Consider the following 26,595-nt stretch of genomic DNA (forward strand, 5'->3'; position numbering starts at 1 on the left):
AGAGAATATTCCCATGTTCACCAAATGAAGACATGAAATCTCATGTATATCAACAATATATTTAAGCCATGGTGAAAAAATCTAATCTATTCTTCTTTTCATATAAGCAAATGTGTTCTTGTACTGAGACAAAGAATAAACACTTAAATATTTCATAAGTTATTATGCAAAATTGTTGTTGTGCCACACACACTCTGTAATAACAGATACAAACATGGCTTAAAAGATCAAATTAAAACATTTAGAACAACTCAATGTGTTTTGAATAAAGGTTTTGCACATGCCCTAGCTATTGGTACCTTCTGTTTATTGTGAATTAGTAATTTTTCAGACTCCAGTTACAACCCCAAGGCAAATGTGTACAAGCACCAAGTGATGTGTCCCTCTCTACATCACCTATGCTGGCAAAATAAGGAGAAGAGGAGAAAAAAATTTGGTTTACTGTGTATTACTTAGCTGATTATTACACCTTATGTGGATTACTCAGTAAGTACTAGAATTAAACACAATAAATTAGAATTAATTATTCATTTTAAACAATAAACTATGGCTGCTCAGCACCGTGGTTTGCATATATAGTCTCCAGTTACATGTCAGACAGGATTCCATGAGCTTGAAAAATCTCCTCTTCCACCAGCTTTAGTAAAACAGAAAGGATGCAAAAACTGAGTGAAAGAAAAACATTTTTTTCCATGTGACCTCCATTCTTCCAATCATCTTCCTGTTTCAAATACAAAAGTATTCTAAACTCAAAAATATTTTAAATACCAAAATATTTCAAACCAAGCCAAATTCCACCACAGTATAATCCCAACAAAGCAAAAAGCATAGAGATATAATTACTATTAAAGAGCAGTATGCCATGAATTGTATTATTTTGTTCAGTATTGACCTTCCATTGACTTGGACAAGACTTCCTTTTCCCCACTTTGACTGGAGCCAGTGTTGATTTTGACATTGTGAAAGTTTCACTGTTACAGAATTTCAGATCTTGTATTAGTCAATAACATTTGCATGGCAAAAAGTCTGTTATTTAAAAGGCATCAATTACCTTTAATATTGTGGCATTACAAATTTTGCCCCCTGAATGCTTTATTTGATGGCAGTGGACAAGAATTCTTGCTGTAGTCACTAGTCATGCACAGCATGTGTGTTATTTACCTTAAAGCACAGAACCTTGGAAGTGAAATTCTGTGAGTAAATTCTTCTTTATCACCTTTTTACTTGGTACAGCCAATGAAGTGATCAGTTAGGTGTAATTCTAATATTCTTTTCTGTCTATTTCCTACCTAGATTCATTTGACTTTCTAACAAGCAGACTCATTACCCATTCCTTCTAGGTCCCAGTGACACATTCTTAAATGATCACTAGGTAATTAATTAACAAAAAGTACCTACACCTCACTGAATTTGGCAAAATGTCTCTAGTTATAAGGGTATGCTAATTAAGAGATTCCCATATATTATTTGTTGAGTTATGGCACTCTAGAAGTCTAGTTATAGGTGAAAACCATAATGATAAATGTGATTATTCAGCTATTAAAAATATTTTCTGCATACTTCTTTTAATTGTGATATTCTCTCTTTTGAAAAAGAATTGTCTCAGCAAGTAGCCAAGTAGAGACCCTGGAATTTCTGAGGACAGACTTCAGCTTAGGAAGGGATTCTTTCAGGTGGGTGAGATCCTGTGTGAGGAACTCTGAAAAGAAAAGGATCTCAAGAGAGCTGGAAGCCCTGCTAGGGCAATCTTCTGCAAGGACAACACTCCCTGCCCAGGAAACTCAGTAGAAATACCAGGAGGCTTTGGCTTCACAGGGAGCTCATGACTGAGCTCATCCACTCACAGGGCACGAAAGTGAAGAAAGACAAAGAAACGAAACTTTGCCTCAGTCTTTTCAAGAAAGGTTTTGAGTCTAAAGGCGAGGTTCAAGGAGGGAAGGAATTGCCAACATGGAAAACATCCCAGGAGGGAAAAGCTGGGTTCTTACAGAGGTGCACAGTGGCAGAACAAGGGACAGCCTGAAAAACTGAAATTCTGACTGCATATTAAGGCCAAACCCCATCAGCTGGGATAAGGAAGGTTGTCTGCAGATTAAGACCTGACTGGACAGAGCCTAAAGCCATCACATCTGAATTCACTCCTGACATTGCTCCGAGCACACAGAGATCTGGACTAAAAACTCCCAGGGTTCCTTCCTATGTGAATTATTCTATGATTCCATAAAAATTTCATCACAAGGATAAGGTACAGGTATAAGTATGAGCTTGATTTGTGAAACGCAGTACTTGCATTTCTTTAATCCTGTGCCAGGGCAAAGGCAGGTGAAAACCTTCACAGCAATCACATTTGTGTCAGGTCAAAAAGTCTCAGTCAGTTTTTAGTAGGAGGCAAAGATTACCAAAGACAAAAACTTGATGAGCATTTGCATAATGGAAAAGGCAAAAATTGCTCCTCAGAACTACTTTAAGTAATTTTTTTTTTTTCCAGTACCAGGCTTATTTGGCATGTTTTTCCTTCCTGCTAATGAAAATTATTTGAACCATGAAAAGAGGTTCACCTTTAATCCCAAATACTGTTTCAATGGTAGAAAAAAAATAAGAAAGAAGCTATTTTGCATGCATTATAGATTCATTAAACTTGTCAGCACGCTTTTAAAACTGGAAAAATTCCTAGAAAACTGGGGAGGGTGAAATTTCTCACATGATGTAAATAGCACTTAATTCCAGTGTATGGGTCTCTGTAATTTGACAAAATTATTGTACAAAGCAATTGTAACAAAGTAGAATAAGAATCTTGCCTCTAAAGATGGAATTAAGCATGGATTAGACACAAGTATGATTTTCAAAAAAAACCTCCCAAATCCTGAGCAATGTTCTATGCAGATATAAATTCAGATTTATTTTTAAAGTTGTACATGTGTACCATCATGAATGGTTTATAAAGTTTCCCTTGATAAATGTATTAGCACCCCACAATGTCTCATAAATACGTATGCTAATTTAGTTTGTTAATAGAATAAATGTTGTAAGTACCACAAATGGGTATACATTTTTAAATTTAAACATAATTCCAAAGAAACAAAAAAATCTCACGTTTCAACTTTACAGCTGCAAACTTTTTAAAAGGATGGGATATATAAAGGATGCCTTATCTCTAGTCAGAAGTACCTCAGAAAATTCCTAATGCTACAGAATGTAAAAAGGAGACAGAAAATACATTTCCCCCCAAAATTTTTCAGAAATTATAGCCAGTAGGCAGTCGTGCTGTGACTTTAAAACACATGCCCAAACTTTATGACTCCCTGCCTTTACCTTCCAGCAAGGTTTATTTTTGGTTCCTTTCCAAGAGAAAAATGGACTCCGAGATTCTCTTCAGGTTTAAAATAATTAGTAAACCCTTAGAATACTCATTATAAATAGATCAAAGCTTCAACCCAACTTCAATACAAAGGCAAGGCTTTTAGATCAAACTTGAACTACCACCCATCCCACACACGTCCTGCTGATATCTTACTTCGGGTTCTGTTAAATTATTAACACCAAAACACTGAATGATTCACTATTTAAAGCAAAATGTAAGAAACTTCATTTATACAACTTTTATACCAATTATATTTTCTCTTTTCTTCTTTCCTTTTTAATCTGGGCAGCTTTTTCTTTTGCTGTAAAATTCATGGCTTAATCCCTCATTTATAGGTTAAATAAAAAAGCCTAAAAGTAATTAGAAAGTCAAAAAATGCAAGCAGAAAGCATTAGGTATTAAATACAAAGGTAAAAATAAAGATATTTGGAATTATGAAATTCTCCTGTTCTGCCAATAATTCTGGAATTCTTGATTCCACACTCCTAGGTGTCCAGTTGCCAGGGCAAATCAGAATTATGGAAATCAGGAATATGAATGTTCACAGGAGTAACAGACAAGAAAATCTCTAGATGTTGCTGACATCCACAATATGCACTTAGACCTGAACAACAATATTATATGTATACACGTATACAATATAAAAGAAGCTACTCTGGGAATCTGAATTCTGGAAAGAACTATATGGCTTTTTCCAAATCAGAAAATTCTCTTCCATGCAGAGCCTGTGGTTAGAATGGAGAACAGTCAAAAACTGCTCTGTGTAAAATATTTGGCCAAACCATTTCCAATATACATCAGTGCTGAACACAGCACAAAGATTGCAAAAGGAGAAAAATATTTGAATCTCTCTGCCTATAAAATTTAAGAAAAATACATTATGTCAGAATCATGATAATCAAGGAAAATTAGCTACAGTTTATAAAAACAATAAGAGAAAAGGAGTTTATAAATCAGCTGGCAACTGAAAGTGATGGCACATTCCTTCACGATCTCTGCCACAAACACTCCAGCCTTCTCACAGGATCTCTGTGCCTCGTGCTTGGCTTGTGCTCAGCACTGACAAACCAGAGCAACCCCTTCAACTGCAAAGCTGCACAAGTTCATGAAGAAAATGCCCTTCCACAAGGCATTTGTATGTGTCAGAACATAGGATCACTCTGCATAAAAATGAACACACTGCAAGTGTCTCATCCCTCACCAACTCAAGTGCTATGCTGAAGCATTGGCGCTACTGGAATTCACACCTTTTATATGAATTTCTTAATACTGGGATTTATTGGATGCATTTCAGGCAATTTATGACTTTTGTGTTGCCAGTATGAAAGTAATCAATAAAATCAAACCCCTTTTTTGCCAATATTTTCCTTGGACTTGGAGATACCTATAGGTAGATTTTGCCCTGAAATGCAATATAATCTTTAGATATTTTTTTCTACTTACTTAGAAATAATACAAAGAGAAGACCATGAAGAACAATGAAGATTATTCTAATCCTCCCAGATGAAAAAATGCAGCCATTCATGCTCCAGCACTGCAATCCTGATCCAGAGCTTTTCCCATTTTATTCCTTCTGCACTTGCTGGAATTCACCATATAGATTCAAACAGCTGCACAGTGTATAGTGCACAGTATATCACTGTGTAACAGCTCAAACGAAATCAGCAGATCTTTCTTGGGGCTTTTCATCACTACCAGACTAAGATGCCTCTATCAATTCAAGTTTTCTGGTATAATATGTCTGGCAAAATGATGTACCAAATGTTTCCCACAAGTTGGAGAGCAGCATTGAAACTTGGAATAATTTATTCTGTGCTGCTTCCCTAGAAACAGAAAACGAAGCGAGGTTCTGGGACATTTTGCGCTTGGATGGGTTGAAGTTGAAATGTATTTTAATTTAAATAGGAATGGGAATTTTTGCTGCATCACACGCAACAGACCAAATTCAGAAAAACTGATAGTTTTAACTCCTTAAATTGAAAAGTAGCCTTAAAATACAAAGGCTTGCTATCTAAATTGTTACAATTTATTTGGGAAACATGATATTAATTCTAGCTGATACTCATGCAATAATCTATTTTACACACACATATATTTACATTACTATTAAAACTGGTTTCCCTCCAGAAAAACAAAACATAAAAATTATTCGGCAGCTGAAGCAAAAGTCAACCCAAAAAGTATCTCCTCTGAGACATGAATAACTCATGGATTCTTATCCAGCTGTGGCTTTCAAACCAGCTTCACACAAAGCTTTTGGTCAATTTAAACACAGAAAAGTGTAATTGCTCATACCCTCATTAGCATTAAGTGACAACTGAAAAGCAAGATACATTATTTCTCATAAAACTTTGGGAATTTAATCATTCTTCCAGAATGGAAGATTTGTGGGTAAATCTTGCTAGTAATCTTAATGGGAATTCCATGCATAAAAATGTACATGAATATCAAATTCTAAGAATACAGATTTTTTGGTTTAAAACTTTCTCATTTCCTTTTCTACATGCATGCAAATCAGCCTGGTTAAGCATAAATTGAAAAGGAATTTAGAGAGATTACTTTGGTAAGTCACATAAAAGGATATCCAGGTGATAACACAGAATCAGGCCACACTGTGGAAGGGAGAGCTTCCCAAGGTCTGTTCAAGTAACAAATGTGATTTTTCTTCCCTCTGGTTTGCTTTGTAAGGAATACAAGATCAAAAATCAGATTTGGCTCTCCTCCTTAGAGGACTCCACACTGGGAGCCAGTCCCACTGCTTGGAAATGGTCTCCAAGCTCCACTTGTAGGATCTCAGCACTCAGCATTCTGTGCTTTTCCTTCCATGATTTCCACAAGAAAGTATTGCCAGTTCATGGCAGTCACACGTTCAAGGAGCAGTTCATTCTGAATTCAGGTAATGGGCTTCTGGAAGTTAATGTTACACCAAGTAACACTAAAGACAGTTTTCATTTAAGTCACTGCAAGTGCACTGGTGGAAAAAGAGCATAAATGAAAGAATTTATCAAACTTTGAGCACCAAAATATACATGACACTACATTACTTCCCCAGGAAAGCTCTCTTCGGGGTACCAGGCAAGTGCATACACAAATATTTTTATGAACCTTGATTTTTTATTTGCTGTGCTTTGTTTGGTATCATCATTGCTGGATTCTTGTTGATTTTAGGCCAGGTTTGGGAGTCAGTTACTGACTGGCATATTTCTTCTAGGCAGCAGCAAAAGCAGCACTTCATACAAGCCCTTGTAGACAATTTTAGATAATTTCCTTCCTCTATGCTATTTTAGGAAATATATTTCAGGAACAAACAACGAAAAAATTAATAAACAGCAAATGAATGTTTGTTATGCTAAAAGAATCCACACCATTGTATCCATCAATTTCAAGTCATAACAGCAATGAGGATTTCATTGCAGGTATTCCTGGTGATTAATAGCCAGATGAGTTTTGTTGACTACTGCAAGCAGCAGTTCCTTTCAGTCCGTCAATAATCCCTGAAATACTTTATCAGCTCAATCACTGTTGCTGTAACGATATTAATTTTGATTGAATGCCATTTTGTGCCACCCTCTTGAAAGCCCACAGGTACTGATGTGTGACTTGAGATTCAGGCTTTTCACAGCTCTCCTTATCTGCCATTTAATTTTATCAACTGCTGATTTTTTATGTGTAAGTATGTATCTATAGATCAGAAAAGGCAATTGGAACCATGAACCATGAGTACAGGCATTTACAACAAAATGTAAACTCAGATTTAAAAGTGACAACACAGGTATTAAAAAAAGTGGAGCTAATGCAGGTGCACTGGCACAGAGCATCACAAACAATGCCAAGTCTGTGTGAATAATTCACATTTCACTGTTTGTGAGAATCACCTAACAAGAAATGCATGGTATAGCTGTCCTCAAATACATCAGTGTAAAAACTTGCATCCAGGATTTTAACACCAATAGGACAAAGCAACCTATCACTAAGGGAATCAGCTGGAAATCTGAAGTCTTCAGTAGTTTATCAATTCTTTGCTGGTAGGAGAAATTTTTACATTTATCTACTTGGGAAGGAAAAAATAAAAAATGAAAGTTCTGAGGTGTGTGAGAAAGTTATTTTTTGCAATAAAATCTTATCCCTTTTCCACACTCTTTATAAGATTAAATGGTCTGTAAGTACATTTATGAAAAGGACTATATAGAGGGGTGACCTACAAATTCTCTTCCGGTCTTCACATGCTCATTTCAGGAGTAAGACCCGATGGGATAAACAATCCCATTAGTAAGAACTTTACCAGTGTCTAAGAATTTCACCAGTCATGTTCAATCCACACCTAACTTAGTGCCCATCCTGGTCTATGCAGCAGGCAGAGTCAGAGCCAGGCATGGAAAAGAATTCTCTGAACCTCATCAGGTGCATTTCAGCAAGGTGGCTGCATGTTCCCTTTTGCACATTGTGCATTTATTGTTTATATTGCACTTATTGTATTACATGACCTTAAATACACTGCTCTTTCCTAAATAGTAAATATTTATGGGGCATAGATAAAAGTCAGGGCTCTAGGAGTTGGGAGTCTTGGATATATTTTAACTTTGGTGGTAAATTCTTGATTAAGGTTCGCAAGGCTTTAATGATCAGATAATGAAGATGATTCAGATGTGGATGTAAGATAAGTAATAGTAAGAGCTGGCTCCTGTGGTACCTACACCTACAATACAGTAAGACCCAGCAAAGAAACTAATTATCACAAGGGGAAAGCTGAAACTCACATTCCATGCATGAAAAACCCCAAGGCACTGCAGCAGTGTGAGGAAAATTCCAAGGATCGGGACACACCACGGCAGAACGACAGAGTATTGCACAGCTTGCAACGTGGATGTGTTTCTTTTTTTCATCAGGGTCCAACACGGTGTGCTACAATCAAACTGTGTTTAACAGCCTTGGAAACACCACAGACAGCTAACAGCACTCTGCTTAGCCCCACGCTGGGGCTTCCTAGGAAGTCAGTGAATCCTTCCCATTGGAACGGCCCTGGGCAGGGCCACAGTCCAACCTCCTGCACTGATATGTGTCAGTACCCAATTCACACCACATTGCTTCAGGTTCTGGCCAGTTGGATCTTGCAAAGCTCTGGGGACAGAGATTATCCAGCGTTTCTGGGCAGCTTGCTTCGCTGTTTTTATGGTGACAGTGGCAAAGGCACATTCCAGAAGAGAACAGAAATGAGCAGTGAATGACTTACATTCAAGTCTGGGTATTGTCCTGAACAATTTGGGTTTTTCCCCTCCTGGGGGGACAAAGACTCATTTATTCTGTTAAACACACATGTCTCAGAACCACGTGTGCTGGTGAGGAGGAATTGAGAGCAATGATCCCCAGAAAGAATCATCAGTGATTGCACATGCAAGCATTATACTGGCCACCAGGTAGAACAACAATTTGTATGCATACTTGATATGCAGACACCTTATAAATAGCTAATAAATGATTAAATGAAATTGCTGTTTTCATAATGAATTAGTACAAGATCTGTTGTACATAATGTTTGGAATATTTAAATGGTTTAACATACTCCAGTTATAAGTACTCTGCAGCTGGCTCTTACAACACAGATTCATCACTTAAGTATTTTTAAACTGTTTATATGTTTCATTACAATATTCCAGAACTTGTATATCTTCTTTTTTTTAATCATTTGTAATTGCTGAGGTCAAATCACAGACCAGCTCTCTGAAAAAAATAAACCAACAATGGTTCCCTCATTGAGCAGAACGGAACAGAGCAGAAAAGGGGGCTTGATTTGCATCACACTTGAATATAAACTGCAGCAGCTGCTGCATTTGATCAAGATAAAATTTCTTTCCCCAGATCTCATTCTGGGAAGCAAAATGCCCTTTTTTCTAAATCAGCTGTGAAACTGAGCCTGGTTACATAACATACATTCTTCCCAAGTTTCCAACACGCTGTATTTGCCCGAGGGAGACTTGGATCATGTACAAATTTTGTTCTGAATCTCCAGTAATTCTCCCCCAAACTTCCAGTGCCTATGGAGTTACAACATGTTCAGAGCTACACACCATCACTGCAAGGATAAAGGGAAAAATCTGGCTGCTCCAACATCATTCTTTTCCATTTCGAGGGATCCTTCATACATCTGTGTGACTGAGCCTCTGCACCAGGCAGCTCTCCTCTTATTCCATGAAAAGGGCATTATGGGACATGGCAATCAACATATATTTTCCACATTTCCTATTGGCTCTATGTTTTGTCCAATCAATCTGTCAGAATGTGCACAGAACATTGAGATACCATGTCCTCTGCAAGTGCATGTCATTTGCTATCTGAATAAACAGGTGAAGAAAAGTGAAACAACCCTGGTGGTGTCAGGTGAGGCAGTATTTCTGTCATCCTCATAATTGGCACACTAATCAGAAACGTGAAACCTTTAAAATAAAGAAAAATAAAAGAATAAACTGGCTCTTAACATCAAACTAAAAGCCTTATCTCTACAGAAAAGCTCTGCAACAATGAAAAAAGCATTGCTGGCAGTCTGAGGCAGTGCTTGCATACAGCAATGGTTTATACAAGTGCAGACAGGGCAATTTCTAATGAAAGTAAAAGCACAGAGTGAAATGGCCTCTAACCAACTCCACGGGCAGCACCACATGTGTGGTACATGCAGCGTTCTCTCACAAGGTGCACTGAACCATGGCAAACGTGCATTATTTTACAGAGATACAATTTCACACACAAATTGCCATCACTCTGGTTCCTCAGCCATTATTACAGTGGGACAAGTTTACTCAGGGCCGAGTGGAGTTTCTGTGAATTTTGGACCTGTCTCGCCCTTTCTACAGTTTCATCACATTTTGCCTGAAAATAAGCTAGAAGGGCTGTGTCTCCTATTCTGTTAAACCCTGCATCTCATTTCCCTTCAGCAAATTTCCACACCACTCACAGGACACCATCCATCCTATAGTCACTTAACTACTTCTGAAATGAAGACATACTGACAAAAATACATGAATATTCATGAGATGAATATTGAAGAAACTGTATGTTTCTGACATATTAAAAGCAAGTCCCTTTTCTTGAATTAGTGTGCACTGACTTTACAGAAATTAAATTAAATGGGTAGGTTAGAATAACTTTTTATGAAGACCTTTAACAGGACGATTCATACATGATAAACCTGCAAACATGTCAGCCTTTGATCTTGAGGTATGTCAGTGTCATTGGGTAGGATTTTGTAGAATTTAATCCTCCTAAGGGGACTTCTTACCAAAACAATTTGGATCTTATATAGAGCAAAACATCTCTGTATCCCTTATATAACTTTATAGTAAAAACACAGTAGTTCTCTGTACTAGAATTCTGTACTCCCATCCCATGCTTTGGGTAAAGTGTCCCATTTGTACCAAAACACCAATAAATACTTTGATGTTCCCATAAGCAGGATGTCAATCAAAGCCAGACTGAATCACAACATCAGCTTCCCCAAAAACTTAGTTGCAAAGAATAAAAACTAATTTGACAGCTTCCATCCATCCTCTGTTCAACATTATTTAACTCTGTACTTCTGCTTTTGCCTCTTAAGCATTCTGCATTAGGAAAAATCAACTTCATCTGCACATTTTAGCATTTTCCTTCAGCACTTGGGTGCTTCTCCATGAGAATTTAGTGTTTTATCTTGGTTTGTGTTCCCTGATAGCTTGGCAAAACGGCTGAGGCTTTTTTGATTTCTTCCTCAGTACTTCAGTGTCTTGCCTCAAAGCCTCTCTTTATTGTGGAGCTCCAATGCCACACTTTCTCTGAACACACTCCCTTCACCCTGGCACTTTGCCTTCGTGTTGCAGCATATTCATCTCAGTGCTGTGCAGTTCCAGCCATGTACCTCTACAGCCAAGTCATCACATCCATGACATTTCCTCCAAGACTGCTCTGATTCTTTCCCACTGTAAATTTACAAGGCTTAGGGCAGACACAGCTCAGACTTTCAACACAGCTCCTAGGTAATGCATCATATTCTCCTCCATCCCTCCTACCTCTTCAAAATAAATGGGCCAAAATGAATGAAAGAATGAATGATGATCAGCTACTGACACAGAAAGTTAATGCACTGAGGTTTGCCCAGCTTGTTCTCTCCTTGTTATTCTGATACATCCAAAACCCCTGGGACGAAACCACCATGGGAATTTTGTTGCTCCTGGCTGGGTCCAGTGGTAGCACCACCAGTACTGCTGGTGTAGCACTCTTGTTACTACTGTCATTATTTTATGTCTGCATGGAGCAATTTCACTCTTCTTCAAACCAAATCATGCAATGTTTTTCTGTGTTTTCAGACAGAGGACACTAACAGGAGGATGACATCAGGCTTCATTTCTTTCACTGCACATCCAAGGCTAACATGTCTCCGTGATCAGTGCTGGAAAGAAATAGTCACATAGAATTCCACATTTCGACAGAACAACTTGTCCTCAGTCAGGAAATTACTGTTGCATGAAAAAATATACTAATAAAGATTAATTAATCATTTTTTTGTCAAAGTTGGCCACTTCACTGCACGTTCATGGAACAGTTAATACATTAGACATTCTCAAAGCAAAGCAAGCATCTCCTAAACACTGAAAACATTTTTTCATTAAATGCACCAAGTTGAATTTTCATAGATGTCTGAAAAAGGAGATACTGTAACTTTGAGTGACATATGCTAGATACAATCCATGTTTTTTATAAGTCAACGCAGCTCAAAAGACATCAATCAAGATGTGCAGATTTATATAGCTGCAAGAAAGACTTACACATATATGAAAGTTTACACGAGATACTGTAAATATATTCAGCTCTCTTAACACCGTATTTATTTTTGTAGCAAAGAAAAAAAATCAATTTTTTTTTATTTTTTATTCCAAGATTCCTTCCTATAAATAATTCTTTAAAAACCAGCAGCAGGTTTGGGTTCAGTTTTTTCCCCTCATCTCAGTGATCTGTATTTTAGGTTCCACCAGTTAATCAGTGGTCAGTGAGATGAAAGAATCACATCAAGGCCCCATCACAAGCCGTCCAAATTTTAAACCCTATTCTTTGGTAAGTGCTGGGCAAGAGAAGGAAGAAAAATACAACAAGCAATGAACATTCTTATTATGGCCCTCATGGTGTCCTGAAAGCAGCAGGGTTTGGAGATAATGGCAACATGCAGCTATTTACAACTTGTTAACCTTAATGCTGGGCTTGGAGAGCCAAACTGTCTGTGCACTAGCTGGCATCTTTCCTAAAATTTTGCAAGCCTTTGTGAAGCAAATAATTCTAGGAGTGCAAATCATCTTTTGGCACCTCGAGCTTTCCTAGCAAGAAATGTTCTTTTTAGGGCCCATGTCTGTGGAAAAGTAGGAGTCAGTGGGAGACAAACAGGCACTGAAAGGTGGTGGCACTGGAAAATGAAAATTGGCAAAATGCTTTCCAGACACATAGAGAAATGACAGTCCAAGAGTAAATTCTTGCAAAAAGAAATGTAAAGAACATAAGATGTAACATTGCACCACTGGTATTTAAGATATACCCAAACACAACGTCAGTACAAAACACGTCACAAGCTTTTTCATTAACCTCCCACCAAAAGGCTGCATCACAAAATGATTCTGCATGAATGTGCACTCCTTTACATTTGGTGATATTTCAGTCTGAAGCAAGGGCAGAACTGAAGTCTTTATTCTTGTCTTGATTTACCTTTCTGGTCAGCCATGCTGTTACAAATGCCATGGCTGAAGTCTGCTCAAGAGGATTCTGCACATGTGCCAGGTCAGAGATGGATTTTTATTGGGTCTGCCTCATGAAGAAGCTTGCCCAAAGCCTGAAAGTTTAATGTCCAGCTTGGACCAAGGACATAAATCATGCCTTTTATGGCCACAGCATGTCCATGCATATACATATGCTCACATAGGCTTTTAATAGAAAAAAAAAGAATAAAATAAAATGCACATAAACACATCTTGAAAAAAACTACTCAGCAGCAGATAATCTTTACAAAATATTAAGAAAATTCAGCAGAAGCATCAATCCTCTTGGTGTGATGGTGATTTTACTTTGGAGCATTGCTTATTTCCAGTCTGACAATAAATTCAGATTGGCAGTCGTGTACTAAACTGGTGAGATGATGTTGTGAATGGCAGTGTCGGCTGAAATACACCCTGTTCATAATGATAAGGCTCTGTGAATACAGCAGTTTGTTATGCATATTATTTGCAGAGGGGGTGACCTCTTGGAAAGCTGAGTGACTGTGAAACCACTGTTGTTGTGTTCAACAGATGTGGGTAGGACACAGTTCACGTTTCCTTATTCTCCAAGTTTTCAGAGCATTTGTGCTTCACTGAGGAGCTACAACAACCAAACAAAACCAACGCCAGAATTCACCCCAACTACAACAAAACTGTCTTTGCCATTCTTTTCCTGGAGTTTTCTGAAGAAACAGGAGATATTTGGCTACCAAAACATCTTCAGTGGAATCTTAGGTGACCAATTAAAATCTTTCAAGGATCAAAGTTTTTGACAAATAAGTTTAGAAATATTTATCTGCCTTTTATCTTTCAGTGGTATATTCAATACCATTCCCTTTATTGCATCTGCAATACTCCAAATAAGAAAAATTATGAAGGAGTTTCATCACAAATGATGAGTTTTTAACAGCATTGCTGCTGGGTCAGTCAAGCTTGAGCGAGTAGTCAAGGGTATGAAGTGCCTTGTGGAAAGGCAAATCTTTAACCAGGCCTCTGATGTCTTACCAAAAAATGTAACTCATCAGAGGATTGAGTTTTTTGTTGTTTTTTCTCTCTTTTTTAATTTATTTATTAAATCTACAAACCTTTTATTGATTAATTTTTATTTCATTTAGGAAATAGAACACAAGACGCTCCAAACTGATTATCTGTGCAGGAAGGGGTTTGTCTGGCACTTCATTGGTTTTTGAAATGTAGAAATGAAGGAAGCATTTGTCTCGGGCTTCTTCCCTTCAAACTCAGATCATTGTAATCTTACCTAAAAAAATCTCCAAAAACTGAATCTGGTTCTGACTTTGCAAACAGACTTACTTTAATCGTACTTTGTATTTCATTGCACAATGCAGCACCACAGATCATTTAAAGAGAAACAGCTTTTTGGTTTGTAAATCATCTTCAGGGCTTCTGCTTCAGAAGTGTGCAGATCACTCACATTCATCTTCCTTTTAATGACTGCTCCCAGTAGAATGTTTACAGCTTTTTTAACCTGTAAATCTGATGAGTCTCTCAAGAGATTCATTAAAAACTTGAACAGGATTTTCTTCTCCTACAACAAACAATACTCTGATAACACTTTCTAATAATGAACACATTCCAAGGGAAATTGAAAATCTGTGATTTCCCTGTGGTTATAGAGCCCATACATGGTATCTTTGATGGTAACTATACATTTAAATTACACTGTCTTGCCTAGATATGCTTGAAATAATGGATCTTTGAGATTCTTTTAGGGTAATTTAAGTCAGGGAAGGATCAGAACAACTATCTCTGTTTTGAATTTCCATCTTTTATTTGCATAACTTTTACTGCAGTTGCACCTATGCAAAACAAAACAGAAGCAGTTCATATATATGTACCTCACCCAGAATATTAAAGTTTCTACAATGAACACTTGCAATGTCTTACCTAAGAGAGCATGGATTAGGACTGGAATGGTGTAAGTAGCTCACTTTATATCCAAAGCTGGCCATGGACAGTTCTGTGTCCTACTCCTGACCATCAGACAAGGAGAAGCTTTTGCTGAATTACCACCAGTTCACTCTAGTTCACCAGGGCATTTCAGTTCTAAATCTTTATCTCATAAGATAGCCCATCTCTAAATACAAGATGGAATAAAAGTAATTGGTAAGTGTTCCCAGTCGGCGGCAAAAATAGAAACCGAAATGATAAAGAGTAACTGAAAACCAGTTCATCCCCTCCTCCACACAGGGAAAAAATGGCAAAAATTATTTTCTGCTGGAGATGACTAATTATATTGACATTTTTTATATTCAGCACCATCAGGGTTGATTGTCTCAAAGCAAGCCTAAGCCCCACGTTAAAATACATTCTAAAAAGCAGAGTGCACGGTGCAGATCGCTTGTTATGGCTCAGGTTTTTCCTAAAGAATATTCTGCATATTTAGGAGATTCTACAACACAGTGCAGATCAACACTTTATTATTAAATTTTCTAGTGGTGGAAGAGCAGTCCCTACACAAGGTAGCTCCTGGAACTCAGGGAAACTTTGATTCAGCTTCTTGGCCTACCAAAGATTTCCCTGTACGCCATCTGCTCTTTTCATTTATTTAAAATCCACATCTGTAGGGTTCTGAAAATATCAGACTGAGAGTGTCTAATGGTACAAATGCAATACAGCCTTTACCACGCGTTCATTAGGATAAACAAATAATTAGGATAAGCAGCTTTCATCAATGGAATCTGAAGGAAACAGTCCATAATTGTGGAACAACTACACTAAATGTCCAACCAACTGCATGCAGCAGACATTTATTGAAATATTTAGTAACACCTAAGTAATTTTTAAGGGAAAATGTTATTTTGCAGACAGCAGAAACAAAATGGTACAGCAAGAGTCAAGGATGGAAAATACTGAATGAGTACTTGCAGAATTCTGCTGAGCTTTCAGTGAAAATTGGCCCAAATAAACCAACACAAAGCTACGGAAGTAATTTTTAATCTAAATTTCAGCTAAATTTAGCATAGGCAGTATTATGATCCTTTTAGATGTACAAAAAAAAAAAACCAATGACATCATGTTAGACAGACAGCATGGGAAGTAAGTGAAACTACCAGAAATGAAGCTTTAACAACAAAAATCATGAAATGCTTGTTCACATTCATGCACCTTCATCATTGCTTTCCAGTGAACAATTTTTGTTTGACTGCTTGTTTTGACAAATAATTGCACGGTAAAACCACAAATAAATTAGAACTTCTGTAACCATAAATATCTTTTTTAGAGAATTTTTATGATCCTTGGTTTCATTTGTAGGGATCTTTTATTATATTTAATCAAAATACTTAAATTTTTGCCCATAAAAACCTTGTCTATTCTCAAACTGATTTTATTCTTGTATCCTCACAGTCATACATTGTTAAGTCCCCCTCTAGAAACTGCATTTCTTGCATTTTTCTGTAGGGAATCTGCCAATCAACCTCCAGACACTCTTGTAGTCAAGAGCAATAAACCATCAACATGAAGCATCAGCAGAACACTCTTCACAAATACAAACAAAATTACACTCCAGCTAATGTGTCCACACCAGAAAACCCTCAGGAAAAACTGAATTAACAAGTTTGTCTTACAGCTGTGAATGTCAACTAACTTAAGTTTTGTAGGACTAAGGGAAAAGAATCAGTCTCAGGTTCTCTTGCCCTCAGCTCTGTTAATAAAGCTGAGGCTTCTGCTTTCCAGTTGGCCTTTAAAGAAGAACAAAAACGAACAGCAGGGTTTCCTCAGAAAGAGAAAGGAAACTAAAAATAATTTTATAGATCAAAAGCAGGACTTCAACCTGTATTCAGAAGGGCCCTGCACAAAGTGAAGAGATGACTTGTTGAAGGCAGCCTTGTCTCCATAACCTCAGATGAAGGAGGCCTCCAAAATTACACCAAATAGCACATTGTGAGACAGGAATAGCAATCAGTGCTGAGATCCAACCCCAAAATAACAGCTCTCTTCTGCTCACTAGTCGGTTTCTCCTCCTGTCCTGCCCCTCTCCTCTCCACCACCTGAACAACCGGAACAGCAAGGACATAGCAAGCTCCTGAATTTGAGTGAAAAATCACAGTTGAGACAAGGCAAAAAGCAGTGACCTACATAGAGGAGTCAATGTCTTTTTATAGAACCACAGGGAAGTTCAGACTGGAAGACCTCTAGAGAGTCTGTCTAGCCAAACCTGCTTCGAGCTTCTAAGTTACATTAGGCTGCTCAGGGCCTTGGGTCAAGCTTTGAAAATTTCCAAGGATACTTCTGTATATTAAGTGAACATTTTTGTAGTGAGCAAAAAGGAGAATCCACTTCAAGTATTTCTTTTGGTTTACTACCAAGATTATCTAATGTGCTTGCAGCACTTCCAGTCACAAGGAAACTCAATGAATAGAGTTTTTACACTCAGGAAACATAAAATGGCAAAGGATCTAGTGCAAATTAGCATGTAGAACTCAGCCTAAAATCACACTGATATCAAGGACAGCAGGAAACTTCATTTTGACAGAAATATGGGACTCCAAATAGGGCTCCCATTTCCAGAGTCTTTCACAAAACCGAGTAGGACCTTCAAAAGCTGAGAAAGAAAATGGCTGTTGCCAACCCACAACAGATTTGACATTTCTCCCTCCAAAAGTGTTATGGCTGAGGTTGTAAAAACTACATCAGTCAAAGAGTATTAAAAGAAAAGGAAAGGAGGAAAAACTGCCATAAATGTGACTCAAAAAATGATGGATACCATGCTAAAACTGGTCTTATGGATCACAAAACCATCTGTTAAAAACATTAATTCCCTCAGCCCTCAGACTAAGAAATATCTGAGCACAACTAACTTTTGTGAGGCTCATCAACAGGTATTTTACTACCATAGTAACAAACTGAAGCTGTTTCCAAGAGTATCTTGAAATTTCATCATTTCCACTTCACTTCCCCTTAGAGGTTTCCAAAGGACCTATTTGTAGTGCCACGGTTTTACATAAGTATCATATGTAACATAAGTACATGTAACCACCTACACAGCAGTTAAAGAGGTGTCCTGACCAAGTTATCCCTTTAATAGCTGGAGCATCTCAAATTTTTCAGAAAGCAATTTCTGTTGGCTGATTAGTATCTCCATCAACCAGTGTCTCGCAGTTCAGCAGATCAGCAAAGTGATTTCTGCTTCAGTAATGACTGAATCAAGACAGGGATCCGATACTCTGAAATGACTGCATTTCCAGAATTTAGTTAATCCTGCAGTAGCCACACTACCACCTGCCAGCCTCTTCTAAATCACTTACTCCAAACCTTTTTCCAATTATTCCTCAATGCTTTTTTTTAGCATTTATAATACAATAGACCCTAAAAGTACTGTACCTGCCAAAATGAATTACATGTAAGGAACTGAGACTCTCCACATTTTTTGCAGAGGCATATTGCACAATTTTTGATTCAGATGTTACTTTTTAAATCCTCTTTTCTTGTTAACTGCACTACAACAAAAGTACAAACACTGACATTAAGGAAACTCATAGTAAATAGCATTTTTATGAAGTCAGATGAAGTTTTCATCAAACTTAACAGACAAATATTCTGGGGTTTATGTCTTCTCACTGATGTTGAACAATGACCAAACCTGAAACCTGCAAGACAAAAAATAGCCAAAGGAAGCAGCTACAGGACAAGTGACCCAGTACGTGATGGTAAGCAGAACCAAAGAGCAATAATACATGCTTAATTAAGATTTATTTTTGTATTTTAAAAGTTCCCTACCCAGTGATTCCAAAGAGCACTACTCAAACATGGAACTGGAGCCAAATTCCATTCATATTGTCAGGAACCTCCTACTGAATGTGAGCTGTGGAAAGCAATACAATCACAAAAAACTGTCCTAGCATTAAAAAAATTACCAGCACATTTACCTTTTTCTTCAACCTAATGGATAATACAATGGATTTCAGATTCAATTCACTATTCCACAAGGAATCCATGATTCTATGAATAAAAGTAAATTATTTTCATCATAAATTTAGGTAAATTTCAGCCAGATTTTTCTTGTTTATAAACTTCCTCAGTATTTTAACTTCTGTTTGCTGTCTAATTTTAGATTAATGGAAAGTAGACAGAAACTTTTTTTGTGTATTTCCTGTTTAGTGTGATTGTCCTCTATATAACCATGTCTTTTTCCAGAGCTGAGGGTTCCACTGCGTTACCTGGACTGACTGGTTGATGCTTAACCATTTGATGAGCCACAAAACACAGGATGTTAAATAAGAAATAATTGGCCCCAACCTCAACCATCAAAGCATAAACTTTTCAGCTTCAATTAACAAACTTATTTCAAAGACAGTTGAGTCAAATTTAGAAGGTGAGAAAGAGCGAGCAGGAGTAAATTCAATTTACCTTGTTTTCAGGAATGGAAGAAAGCAGGAATTTTTAAGTGCTTCCATTAAAACACTCAAAACTCTTCTGAGAGCCCCAGTGTTTAGGCACCAGGGATGGTTCTCCCTTCTGCACAAAAGCTCAGGTTGCTCAGAGCCGCTGATGGCTCAGCACTGACACAGCCAGAAGGGCTCACTGCACACAGGGCTGCCAGCATTCAACACATCCCACCTCATTCCTCAGCCAGAACACAACAGTTTCTGGCCAGAGACACAAGTGAGACATTTCTTTGAAAGCATTAAAGTCTTTGATTTCTGACTTTTTTTAAGTGGTCAACTGTTTCTCTTTTTTTAATGATATGCCAAGTGTCTTTTTTCTCACCCTTTCTAGCTTGAAACACCTCAAGTTAATGTTCTGTGAACTGATCTCAAACATACCTTGCATTCTGCTTTAGGGTACTCTCCCAGTTCATGAAAATGGTTTTCTCTATGTGGATAAATCTAAACTGTGCAAGATACAAAGTGGTATTTGAACGAGCATGGTATTAAAAAACAAATAACTGTAATTGATGGCTGACAATTCCTCAATTGTTTAAAGAGGGATTTTAAAGGAGTTTCTTGCTAAGAAACTGGTGTTCTCCTAGATATATTTAAAGCGCTTATATATGGGTGGGGGAATATGTGAATACCAAAAATCTCATGATAGTTCTACTTTTCTAGTCACCATCATTCCAGATTGTTTACATACAATTAATTAAAGACTTACACTTATTTCCCAGTATCTAAGGACCCTTCTGTAACTTTCACTCGTCAGTTTTCACTAATGCCATACACAATTGCACAGGTACAAGTGTATGAGTTTTTTTCTTGAAGATTCTGGTGGACTCATAGAAGATAAAGAAGCAACAACTGCCAATTCAGCTGCCCCTTGGTCAGAGGACAAGGCCTCTGTAACAAACTAGGAGAGCAAAACCCTTGATTTACTTTATATATCACATTTTCTTCAATAAGTCATCAAATTACAGGTCTCCTGAACATGAATTTTAAACAGAGATCTCTGGATGTACACTCAGCTGACAAGCACTGCAGTGATCGCCTGGAGGACAGTCCCAATTACCAGAAACTATTTCAAAACCTTTCACTGGAATCCATTCATTCTGGAAAGCCTCAAATGAGGACAAGGTAGGGAGATGAACAGAAAATGAATTTCACTCATTCTTTTCCCAATTTTCATCCCCAAAATTATTACTGTGTTGCATTGCACTCCTGATTTTGATTTACAACACATTGCCACGTACGTTTTCCAAGGGTCAATTAAATGGCTGACATAGTGAAGCCATTACTCCATTTAATGATAGCTTTACTTTCATCCTTGTATCCTACATATATTTATAAATTACTGACAGCAACTATAATCTAAACAAACTACTACACTGAGGCCCTAAATCATTTGAGTTCAGAGTTATGTATGCACATTACAGTTCTTTTTGAGTCACCATTTAATGGAATTTCCAACCACTAGAGTTCTTCTGCACTTTTCTTTAGGGAATGCTATGGCACTCTCTTCAGCTATTTAAAAAGTCTAGGTCTTTAATCAGAAACATCCCACAAGTCCTAGGAAAGTCTCTTTCCAGTTTGTGAACCCAACCAGCACCTTGACATGATCCCTCCCGTTGAAGCGAGGCTCCATTTCAGGGAGAAAAATACCACCACACCCAAGGCAAACCAATGATCCAGGTAACTGTGTGCCTGTCAGGACACACAGCTCCACACCTGTCAGGAGACAGGGAGATACAAACTTTTATAACTACAGAAGCAATCACAGAACCTGCCGAAATGACTAAACATGGGTTTAAATTATTACTTCCATTAGCAGAGACAAAACTCAGTCATGAAACCTCCTTTCTCAGGAGGATTATTTTTAAAAAAGTGACCTAATGAAGTCTGAGTTACAGGCTGGAGGCAGACAGTGGCTTTTTTATAACTGTTTCCTATGCTCTATTTTATGCAGTTCAGTCATCCCCCAAGCATTTCATACTTTCCTTGGGGTGGGCACGCCTGTGTCTTGTGCCAGGGACTACAGCTGGAAACATGAGTGCATGTGGCTGCAGTGTGCCCACATGTGAGAGCACGTATCCAGCAGATCATAGATTTCCATACATATACATTTACTTATTTAACAAGATGGCATTGTTGGTTAAATGAAATATGCTGTGCATAAGCATTATAAACTTATACTTGATTTTTTCCCCTTTAGCATATATTTCCTGCTACTTCAATAGACAGCATTGAGCGTACATAATTACTAATTAAATTCCTACAACAATAATAAAACTATGTCCTTAAGGATGTAACAGATAAACACTGATATGCAAACAGACGACATCACCAGTGACATCTTATTTCTAGACCAGCTTGGAGGAAGAAAATCTTCCCCAAAACAACCATATCACATCAAAGTAGAACACAAGGCAAGATGTTCCCTTGGCAGGAAGACAAAGCAGAAGTTTCTGAGCACAGGGAACTGCCACATTAAACCCCCCAGCGATGGCTTTTAGAAACAGTGGACACCTCTGCTTGTAATGTCACTATTGAATTTGGAAGTCTCCAGTGACTTCAACATTAATCTGCCTCTCTAACAACGCATTTGGCTCTTTGATGATCTGGTTACTTAGGTTCCCTTTGCAACTTAAATTAAGGAAAACAACAACCATTTAAAAAGCTTCCTTGAAAAGGCAGTAAAGCATTTGCTGTTAAACTGGCTGAGTTCTGCCACCCCTGCAAGCAAAACTGCTCCACAGCAACGCCTTCAATACCACATGGACACGTAGAACTCCTGAAGGACTGGCAGAAGTTAAAGTATGTACGTAATGTAAGGCAAAAAGCAGTTATGGAAGGCTCTGATCCACTTGGAATTTTTTCACAGATTACAGGAAGATTTGGCTCAGGCCATGTTGAATCAAGAAAGCTAAATCCTGCATAATCTATGGGAAATAATATATTTTCGAAGAGTGTCAGAAAAAATTTCCAACAGGATTTCATCAAGGACAATGACAACAGACTTCAAAGGAAAAGAGTACTTAATTGTGACACAGTTTCTTACTTACTGTTAAAACTACCATGATTTGATTGTGTCCACAGACTAAATCCCATAGTGTTCTTCATCTGTATTTTAATTTTCACATTAACTTCTCCTGACATCATATTACTCGCCCGTGTATCTGTAAGGAGGATTAGTTTTCAAAGACCCAAGACAGATATGGTCACTGCTACTTCACAAAAGAAAGACAACTGCCACAAATTTCCTCAGCAAACTCCTTGCAGAAAGAGGTAATTGGGACAGAAGAATATTAATCTCCCCAAAGAATTTTTTTATGTAAATGGCAAACAATACTCATTTATTTCATCCAGTCTAAAATATTTAGAATACAGGAAGCTGCATCTTGAACCTGCTCCTTGAACCCTGGCATTACACAGCATGAACAACTGTATTCCTGGATCTACATGTATTTGTAATTCCAGGAAAAGGCTTTGGGGTGCTTTAAACAAAAGGGCTCTGCAGTTGTCCCCGTGGCAGCCAGCTGATGGGAAGCAGGATTGCCGGGCTGGCTGTTTCAGGTGGACAACCTGGCAAGCGAGAGCTAGCAGCAGCATCCCCCAAAGGCTTCCAACACCTGAGTCAGACAATCAGCACTATTCAAAAGTGAAAGGTTCTCTTTGGCTCATTGAAAGGAAAACTTCATGGGTTACAATACAAGGTTTGGGGTTTATTGTTCTTGCAACATAACCCTCCAAAGAACTACCTGGATCAGTGCCAAAGGCATTAGTTCTGATGGGGTGTGAAACTGAACTGAGATCTGACTAATTCCTGCTTGGAGCCAGTGCTATCCTCCTTTAAGAAAAGTCCTACTGGCTGTTTAACAACCGCAGGGTCCTTTAAAATCCAGGTAGAAACACTCACCTGGATCCAAAAGGGCCTTTTGAAAGGTTTTCTGGGTTTTCTTTCCCTTTTAACCTCTCAATTTTTCATACACGTGTTTTTCCTGCTAAGCTTTCCATAAACTCAACAGTACCAAATGCTATTAGACTTCATTGTTTTGGATATCTGTTTTTTTTTTACTGTATGAATGTTCCAATTTAAGCTTGGAGCCCGTCCTTAAAACCAGCTATTAAATTCCTAAGCAAATGGGTGTTTTAATGGAAAGGCTGACACACTCCTAACTGTGGGAGCGTGAATGGCTCCACTATGAGATTACTCAAGTCCAGGTAGAATACAAATGCAATACAGGACCACAGGTTCAGATCTTTGATCTCTTTTTTTGCAGAGGCTGTGATGTATAAAGCCAATTCCACTGTGCAGACAGCACTACACTGAATATAAATTATCCTTTAACTATAGAGAGGCTCACATTTAAAGAAATGCTTCAAGAATGAACAATGCAGCCATGAAGTAGAGTTCTTCGGCAGCAAAAATACACACCAAGATCTGCATGGATAACCATGGTTTCAAAGGACAAAATTTCTTCCACAGCTGTTATTTGATAAAAAATAGAGCAAAATCTGGAGTATTGGACATACAGAAGTACAGTTGGAGCACACTCTTTCCATTAAAAAAGCTAGCTAGGAATACTTGCTTTATTGCCCAGATTAAGCATCATTCCCCTAAGAGGCATAAAAAAATTATTTTAAAACGTGGAAACCAACAGTCTCTGCTGAATATGGGTTGAAATTTAAACATGTCTTTTCCAGATACCTCTTTAGAGAAAGAACCTTCTGCCTACTGAGCTAACACTAAGCTCCCTGGAGTTAAGCCATGAATATTCTAAACCTATCTCTTACAATTCATGAAAAGTTGCCTTTTGCCAAAATAAAATGCTTAAGAGGAATTCAACATGCTTATACTGCTTTGCTTTTCTTCATTTTATTTCAAGTAAGTGTTTCCATCTCAACTTTATGCCAAAAACACAGCAAGAGAGAGACTCAGTTGTGGAGATGTTACCTGATATTCTGTACACAAATGGGGAAACAAATTCCTTCTGAGAACATCAGCTATTCAGGGTTGGTTTGCAAATTAGCATTTACCCAACTCTTTCGCAGTTACAGATAGGTATGTTGAGGATTCTCACATGAATTTCTCTGCTGTTTATGTCAGTTTCTTAGGTTGTGTTCAGCCATGGTGCATCCGAGCTCTGGGATGTTTCTCCGCACGCCAACTTTGTTTGTGTGTGTGGGAATGTTAGTAAATAAATAAATAAATACATACATAACTTTGTTCCTTATCTTACCTCTTTTGACCTGTGCAATCTGGCAGATCAATGCTACTTCCACTGCAGACAAACAAAAAGTTACAATTTATCTTTCACTTAATCATTTTGTTGTCTTTAGGCTTCCTTTCAGTAAGGCTTGAAGAAGGTGCTCTTTGTGGCTCAGTTCTCTATGCCAGAATACAACTGAGCACAAAAAGAATGCAAGGGTGAGTTGATAGTATCTACTATCCTCAGCTCTGCTTTGGTTCAATAAACTTGAACATCTTCTCCCCTCCTCTGCCGACTGAGATAAGCAGTAACAATTACTCAAAATGTATTATCAACTCAAGCTCAAAAAGGCAGGATCAGCTGAGCCGACTGCATTTCTCCCAACCTCAGTTTCCCTCACTGTCCGAGAAGGGCAAATAGGTCCCTGCTTGCCTCTTGCCATGCACCTCGCAGCTACTTCACAGGCAACTACACCCAGGCTGCAAAAGGAGAGTAAAGAGATAAATCCTTTGCCTTCCACATCGCCTGCAAGGCTTCTGCCTGCAGCCAGCAGGCTGCAAGATCTGTACCACGATGGCAAAAGTCACGAACCATCCTTCCCTTTCCCACACGATCACGTTCTCTCCTTGTCTTTTTGTGTTCTGCTCTCCCCTTGCCTTTCTGTGGTCTCCATAGCTGAAACCAAGAATTCACTGGGCATCACTGCAATGCCTCTAACCAATTCTAACTGTATCCAGAGCTTGAGTCAATTAAAACACATTTCAGCTTCATCTGGTTTTCATCCCATTCCAGTACTCCACATACACAGCAACTTTAAGCTCACAGACATCCCTTCATGGTTCAAGACAATCCTTCAATCAAAGAACTTCATTTACAATCCAGCATAGTTTTTGCTTTCTCTTCTCTCCACAGCAGCCTGGCATTTTGATGCAATCCTCATTTAATGCAATCTCCATTACAGGATTATGATCACATCAATAAAATGTTCCATATGGGTTTTTTTGGTTTTTTTTTTTTTTCGCATCCCTCACCCCCTCTCATTAATAGTAGGCACTATATCTGCAAAAAACAACAAATCAAATAGGCTGATGGGATGTTCTGGGGAGGTAGCGGGGGGTACACATTCAACAAAATGCAGCAGCCAATGCAAACTGCCCATCGGAGACTGAGCCCGTGGATCTCCTCATTCCTGAGCTAGGCGAGTTGCTCACTGTCCGCGCCGTGAGCACACAGCCTCGCCGTTCTGTGCTACCAGACTAAAAATAAATACAGCTTTTGCAATCACTTGTGAGCTCCGTGCACTTTTCACGGGAGCAGACTTTCATTTTACTTGATCGGTTCCAGCCTATCCATACTCTTCTGGATGAACCGCTAAGGCTCTGCTTCCAATGGGGGGGGGGGGGGGGGGGGGGGGGGGGAGATGCTGGACAAAAGATATCACATAAAAGGATACAAAAATCCCCCTTTTCCCCAAGCCCCCTTCTTACCTTAAGTGCCTTCTCTGCACAAGATGCCAATCTACATGGGCTCCTCAGCACATCATCAAGGCGTTTAGAGTAGCGAAGGCTGCCCCACTGCATGGAAGTTAGACCGCTTTGCAACAGCAAATCCTCGATCCAAAGCACCAGCCGCTTCTTCCCATGCAGCGTGCCAAGCGCGAATCACACACGACTTCCACATAGGGAATAAAATTGTAAAAGAAACGGGGAGGGGGGAAAAAAGGTATCCTAACTTTTAGGTAGCCTGAGTTTGTTTTATTTCTGTTGGATTTAGTCAATTATCTGCTTTTGCAGCCGCGAGACGATGGAAAGGCAATCGCGCTCTGGAAGCCCCGCACCAGTCCGCAGAGCTCCGGCCGCGTAACCCAAGTT

At 38.4% G+C, this 26,595-nt stretch overlaps 1 protein-coding gene across 1 annotated transcript in view; it reads right to left on the reverse strand.

The window, feature by feature from the left end:
• The window catches only part of PCDH11X (protocadherin 11 X-linked), a 416,133-nt gene extending 389,844 nt beyond the window's left edge, over window positions 1–26,289 (reverse strand). The window contains exon 1 of the mRNA XM_041485190.1: window positions 26,212–26,289. The gene's annotated coding sequence lies outside the window, so the exon portion shown is untranslated. The remainder of the gene's footprint in view (window positions 1–26,211) is intronic.
• Window positions 26,290–26,595: the final 306 nt, after the last annotated feature.

The sequence above is a fragment of the Pyrgilauda ruficollis genome, unplaced genomic scaffold (assembly GCF_017590135.1).
Source record: "Pyrgilauda ruficollis isolate IOZ18807 unplaced genomic scaffold, ASM1759013v1 scaffold7, whole genome shotgun sequence".
In the NCBI taxonomy this organism is placed as follows: domain Eukaryota; kingdom Metazoa; phylum Chordata; class Aves; order Passeriformes; family Passeridae; genus Pyrgilauda; species Pyrgilauda ruficollis.